General features: G+C 38.7%; 1 pseudogene; it reads left to right on the forward strand.

Annotated features, from left to right (window-relative positions):
- Positions 1-340: 340 nt before the first annotated feature.
- LOC143629245 (UDP-glycosyltransferase 76G1 pseudogene) lies at positions 341-3,867 on the forward strand (annotated as a pseudogene).
- The last annotated feature ends 3,672 nt before the right edge of the window (positions 3,868-7,539 follow it).

Here is a 7,539-nt window from a genome sequence, read left to right on the forward strand (position 1 = left end):
TCTTTTTTACTAACCGAAAACGTGTCACAACCCCATGAATCCTCTACTCAAATAGCGGATTTCAGATGTCACAACTCGCTGACATGTACAACATTATTTAACAAAAAGCATGGCATACCCTTCTTACAAGTAAGGTAACAATTTCAGGCATGACCGGCTCCTATTGTTCCCATTGGACAACTTTTTTAGGACATTTATAAGATTTTTTAACTTTCTAAAACGTTATTTATCTCCGCGATTGCGACTATAATGATCCGTCAAATTTATTTATTTGCGTATTTTTAGTTTCGGTAGATTAATGAGCGTGACGTAAACCGACTGAATTCACGTATACTCACTGTTTCAACGCCCGGGTTTTACTGACCGGCACCGCCAATTGGTCCACCTCAAGATTTTTATTTTTTAATATATTTTTTTGTTTTAATACCGGTACCTTGTTCTGAATGAATTTTTTTTTTGTTTTAGTTCCGGTACCGTAACGAACCTAAGGGAAACCGACTGAATTTGCGTAGACTCGTCGTCTCACCGCCCGGACCAACAACGCTCTAGTTTTACCAATGCTCGATTTACCAACCGACATTGATCTACCTCAATTTTATATTTAGGCTTAGTAGCATTACCGTAACTAATATGGCCAATAATAAATGAATTCATGTTTAATTGTTGCTGTAACGCCGGGGTTTTACCGACATATTTCGTCGTGCAACACGCGGATAATTATTAGTTTAATAACAAAAAAACCTGGTCTTATCATAAATAAGCAATCAGAGTTTCTTTAAAAATTCTTTTATAACATTTAATATTTAAATTTAGAGTTAAAAATGGATAACTGTTTCATGTTTTTCTTTCGGGTGATATAATAATACATGGTTATTTAAATGCTTTATGTAGTTTGATTGTAATGAGATACCGTCACTAAATAATATAGTGTCTTTGAGCCATGATATGAATCTTAGTCACACCATGGTATTTTTCGTCGTAGATTGCGATGTGACAGTGGCTTTTCGCATGATTTTTTAAATTTTGGGTTCATGGTGGGGGCCCGATTGCAAAAAAATGCCGATCACAGGGTTGGTATCCACATTTCTACAACCACAAGGTTGATTCCTGTATTACGGTGTTGACTATCATGGTGATTTTTACACTTAACTCTCTTTAAAATCTTGAAATTGTACTTTAAGATGATAAGTATAATAAGTATATTAAATTATATTTTTATAGTTTATTAAATATTTTATTTTAATTAATTACCTGTTTATCAATTACCTGTTTATCATATGGGTCTCAAGCTACTTTAACTATAAATACAATTTTGATTAATTAATAAGCATCCAACATGCCTACCTTATGTTTGTTTATTTCTTTTCATTTGAATTATTTGTGAAATAATGGGCGGGTCCCACCCCACTTGATGTTGTCGTAGATTGAGTTGATTAATTGCATGCATTTTATGTTATCCCGTGTATAATACGTACCACCTTCATTTTGTTATAAAAGTACAACATAATTAATAAGCTATCATAACTTATAAACATATACATAATCCTATGCCATACCCATGGAGAACCAAACAGACACCTGCGTTGATTGTCATCGGATCATAACAGTATAATTAACGACTTTTAGCACCAACATCTTCAACAAACCCAAAACCTCTAATCACCCTCACTTCACATTTCAATTCATCCATGACAGCATTGATCCACATGATGAACGTTATTCCAAATCACTCATTGCCCGATTAGCCGTTGACGGACACCCAACATGATAAATTTTTAACATATATGATATATTAGTAAATGTGGTTAATTATATATTTATAATCCTAAATATAAAACCTATACACTATTATGACGACCGTCCAGAATTCAAAAAAAAAAAGATTTTGGTTATGTTAATGTCTCCATCTACACGAGAGTGTGAACGAATTTATCTACACGAGAGTGTGAACGAATTTATCTATCTATTCATAATTGGAACGCGTGCAATTTAAATTTATATGTCATCTATAAACTTAAGCTCTATCTATTGAGTTGGATTTGAAAACGGCATATTCCATTCCAATCTAATAAAAAAACAAACGATGCGTACCTCACCTTCCTTTTGTTTATTGCATTGCATGTAGTCATGTACGTTCTCCCCCTCCTTATAATACTCTTACCACCCTAGTTTTGTTATTACAATACATCCTTTGTTGAAAAGTATAAACTAAATATTATGTATAGGGGTCTTTGTGTTATTTTAGAAAATACATTTTTATGTTTTATTTTTATTTGAAAAAAGTCTAGGGGTGATGATTATAGGGTTATATATACCCCCACCATCACAAGAAGTCTTTACACCTGAAAAACAATTGCAGAGCAAACAATAATCTTCATAATCATCTTCTTCTTGATTCTAATATATTATCAAATTCTTTGTGTTTATTGCAATCTGAATTTGCCAACATCCTTAATCATAGTTCATAACATAAACATAATAAATCCTCAGTCATAAACATGGAAAACCAAGCAGAGATCATGCTCCCAATGCTGTATTAGGGTCACATAAATTCGATGTTGCATCTACTCCACTCAAAAGGCTTTACCATCACCATCCTTGCCTCCAACTTTAACAAACCCAAAACCACCAACTACTTCCACTTCACCTTTAAATTTGTCCTCGACAACAACGACACACATGATGAACAACGTGATTCCAAACCAGCCTTAGATGTCTCGGCGGCTTTTTCTAAGATGAAGTCGTTAAATAAATGCGTTGAACCATCCGTCACCTGTTTAATTGCGCTCTTGTACTCTGCTCAACCGGTCGCAAAGAGCCTTAAACTCCCCGGACTTGTTTTGAGGACAAGTAGCATCTTTTGCTATTTGGTGTATGCTGCAATACCTCGTCTTCAAGATGATGGTTACTTCAGTCCTTCACATATCAAAAGTAAGTTATGACATAAATGTCCCATTTCCTTGTTAACAAACAATAATCTTCATAATCATCTTCTTCTTAATTCTAATATATAATTATTTGTTTCTAGATCCGGAAGAACAGCTGGCAGAGTTCCCTGTCCTGAAGGCGAAAGACATTGTAAAGATGATGAACTTCAGGAGAGGGAGCGATGACTCCGAAGAGGTGATCACTAACATGGTATTGCAAACAAAATCATGTTCTGGAATCATCTGGAACTCTGTCCAGGAGCTGGAGGCATACGAGTTTCAAACCATTCTCCAAGACATTCCGGAGTCTCCAAGTTTTACGATCCCATTCCATAACTATTTCACAGCAGCGCCAAGCAGCTTACAAGACCAAGACAAAACCGTTTTACCTTGGTTAGATCAACAACCGGACAATTCGGTTGTTTATGTAAGTTTTGGAGGTGTTGCTCAGTTAGAAGAGGAACATTTCCATGAAGCTGTTGATGGCTTGATCGATAGCGGGTGGTTCGGCCCGGGGTTGTTAGTGGTTCACCAGGGGTCGACCTGCCATTTCCTGAAGGGTTCCCAGGTGAGCAAGGGCGAATTGTGAAATGGGCTCCTCAGCAAGAGGTGCTACATCACAATGCAACCGCCGCATTTTGGACCATGGTGGGGGGAACTCCACCATGGAAGGCCTTTGTGAAGGCGTTCCTATGATTTGCTCGACTTTTTGGGGTGATCAACCGTTGGATGCGAGATACATGAGCGATGCGTGGAAGGTGGGGGTGTATTTGTAGAATGGTTGGAAAAGAGAAGAGATCACAAGTGCAATAAGAAGAGTAATGGTGGATGAAGACATTAGGGAAAGAGCAAGAGTTTTGAAACAAAAGTTGGGTCAATGTTTGGTCAAAGGTGGCTCTAATCATTGGAGTCTTTAGTTGCATACATATCTTCATTCTAACTTTTTTACTTTGGCATTCAACTTGATAGAGTTTTCATGTACTTTGGCATTCAACTAATGCTAAGACTATGCATATCATGTTAAAAGTATGTATAAGGTGATTAAAGTCTTAGGAATACTTCTTTTTTGTATTGTATGAGATCTTTGTTAACAAGAGGTGACAGTTAACCCACATGATGAAACATATGCAATTAAAATGATTGAAGATTGCATGCTATTACATTTTTCATTTGTTTTTGTTTTTTGTTGTTGATGTATAACCTTAGGCCCATTATCGTAAACTAACACATTTTTAGCATGTATTTGAAATAGTACACGAATCATAGTAGCGTAGTGAGGGTAAGAAGTTGAAAAGTTATGACTATTGACATAGCAAGTAAAATATGAATTAAGAACGTTTTGAAAATATATAAGATTTATTTTATTTTATTTTTTTATGAAATTTACAATCTTTTTCTTTGTGCTAACTGCCAATAGAGTGGTTGTTATTGACAAAGAATAGTAAACCAACCAAGAAATACAATTACTATAGTCACCTAAAATTAACAAGTTTGAAATTATGGTTATTTTGTTTCCATCTATTGAGTTTGATATGAAAACATCCAATTCAAAATATAAAAACAAAAGAAAGTGGCTACCTAATGGTTAAAAAATTATCATGCATTCCAAAATTGCCGACCTTCATTTTGCTATAAGAATACAACCACACTAATCTGTTAGGAACAAAGCGCCGCACGGAAGCGAAACAACACACACATGCACAACGATTAACACGCATAAACGAAAATATAAACGACACAAGAATTTAACGTGGTTCGGTCCCCGCGAGGGAACCTACATCTACGGGCTGCAACTAGATTTTCTTATTAGCTCAGAACCAAGATTACAATTACATGATGGGATATATATAATAAACAAGATTATGGTTAAACATAATTAGAAACCAAAACGGGCCTCCTAATAAAACCGGCCCAAAGGCCTTCATAACCCAACAATCTCCCACTTGAAGGCCTTGCGATAAATTCCAGCCTGCCGTCCAAGCAAATAACAATCTAACTCTAGTAATCTTCATTAACAGAAATCTACCAAGCCTCCAGTTCCAAGAAGAAGCTAAAACTTTAACAACATAAATTCTTCAAGCCTCTAGTTCCTTAGGAACAAGCTAAGATTTCCACAAATCCACACCCTAGTTATGACATAAATGTCCCATTTCCTTGTTAACAAACAATAATCTTCATAATCATCTTCTTCTTAATTCTAATATATAAATGTTTGCTTCAAGATCCGGAAGAACAACTGGTAGGGTTCCTGTCCAGAAAGCGAAAGACATTGTAAAGATGATGAACTTCAGGAGAGGGAGCGATGACTCGGAAGAGGTGATCATTAACATGGTACAGCAAACAAAATCATGTTCTGGAATCATCTGGAACTCTATCTAGGAACTGGAGTCTGGTTTTATCCAGTTCCTAGACAGAGTTCCAGATGATTCCAAAACATGATTCTGGTTGCTGTACCATGTTACTGATCACCTCTTCCGAGTCATCGCTCCCTCTCCATGGGTCGACCAACCGCTTGACGCAAGATACATGAGTGACCTCTGGAAAGTTGGGGTTTATTTGGAGAACGGATGGAAACGCATAGATATTAAAGAAGGGTGATGAAGGATGAAGCGATGAGACAAAGGGCGAAAAATTTAAAACAAATGTTGGAGGCATGTGTGATCGAAGGAGGCTCTGCATATAAGTCTCTGGTTGACTTCATAGCATCACTCAAAGTATTGGCCACCCAGTCATATATCTGCATCTGTTAGGTGGGGAGTGGTTACTTGTATTTTGCTAATGGGACGGATTGATAATGTTGGTTTCTTTTTGGTATGTTGTACTTTGGTGTATATTTGTTTTTTAGTATATATTAATTAACGAGGTTTAACACCTGTTAACCAAAACAAAAAAAATACTGAAGAGGTATGTACCCGCCTCAACACCGAGCGAGGCGGGTCAACCCACAAGATATGGACAAGAGGCTTGAAATCAAGACATTATGAAGGCACAAAGCCAAAACCTACGCGCATGGCGCATATCACATATGCTCACGCATATCACATATGCTCATGCATCACATGCTCAGACATCATATGCTCAGGCATCATATGCTCATGCATCACATGCTCAGGCATCATATGCTCAGGCACCACAGATGCTCAGGCATCACATATGCTCAGGCATCACATATGCTCACGCATCACATATGCTCACGCATATCACATATGCGCGTGGCGCATCCGCGCGTGGCGCATATCACATGCTCGTGCATATCACATCTGCGCATGAAACATCTGCGCGTGAGAATAAAGAGAAGACCTCGCGCATCCTCAGGATAGGCGCATATCACACATGCACATAATCAACCTCGTCCTTATCCAAATCAGGATTAGGGCAACCTTGATTGTGCACGTCAGACAACCTTCCAGAAGGTATCTTTTTAAGGAATAAGAATATGCTGATGTTGACAACTGCCAATGAAAGGTGGACAACTCAGCATAACCCATGTGCTACCACGTTATTATAACCAATGAAAAAGCACCAGGTGTCCCCAAGGACACGTGGCGCAAAGCAATTGGAGGAGGCCAGCAAGGCCCTGATTAGGTCTGAGCCCAATCATTGGAAACCCTAGCACTATAAATACCACATCAACTCCACAAGGAAAGGATATCCAATTACACACAATTACAGAGTATTCAGCTATTTAGCAATACATTCCATTTCCTTACTCTCATATCATTATCTTCTCCTACAAATACTTATTCTCACACCGGAGGGTTACCCCAAAGAGGACCCCTCTGTCCCTTTCTGAGGGGTAAGTTTACGGTGCTGTTCATTTTGTAGGTGGAAGAGTCCAGATCCAAGAGAACCATCGGTGAAATAGCGTAATCACACCCGAGGAGAGTAGATCGTTCACCAGTGAGTCGATCCACGTTTCTTCATTGGCGCCATCACCTGTTACAACGGCAACAAGATCTCATCAGATCTATAAAAAGAAAAAAACCAATTTTCACCATGGTTTCTGGCGTTCGTAACGTTGATCAAGTTCTGGAGGATATTGAACGTGAGGATGTTAATGAGGGACAGCAGTTTCTGAGGGTGCCGCGTGATTCTACGCGCGCCACCAGTAACCGTCCCTTCATCACAACTCCTCATGGCCAGACTGAAACTCCTCCAGACGATCTCACGTTACAAAATCTTGCCGGCGCGAAACAAAAAGGACCAATGGGTCCAGAAGATGAAACCAGTGACCCCAAAGAATGGCTCATAAATGAGCAACGACGTCTAATGGACAAGTACAATGAGATGGTCAAACACAAAAAGTCAACCGACTTAACACAACGGCTAGCGTTTGACAAGCAAAACGTTCATGGAACAAAAAGGGCGCGCGCGCCGGAATATGGTCGTTCCGTTCACACTGCACACACTGAGTTTAGTGATGAAGAAGTGCACAGCATGAGGAAGACGCGAGATACTCATGCAGGAGGCTCACAGCTCCGCGCGCACGTGAACATGGCGCCTGGAGCCAAAGCCGATCTGGATCTGCACATACCGTACAGCCCACCAGTTAGAGGGCAAGTGGACGTAACCACACCGTACAGACCAGACATCTTGGTGAAACATTCAAAGT

This window comes from Bidens hawaiensis, unplaced genomic scaffold, assembly GCF_021521415.1.
Source record: "Bidens hawaiensis isolate Kalapana, Puna unplaced genomic scaffold, B.hawaiensis_p1.1 tig00005179_1, whole genome shotgun sequence".
NCBI classification, from domain to species: Eukaryota; Viridiplantae; Streptophyta; class Magnoliopsida; order Asterales; family Asteraceae; genus Bidens; species Bidens hawaiensis.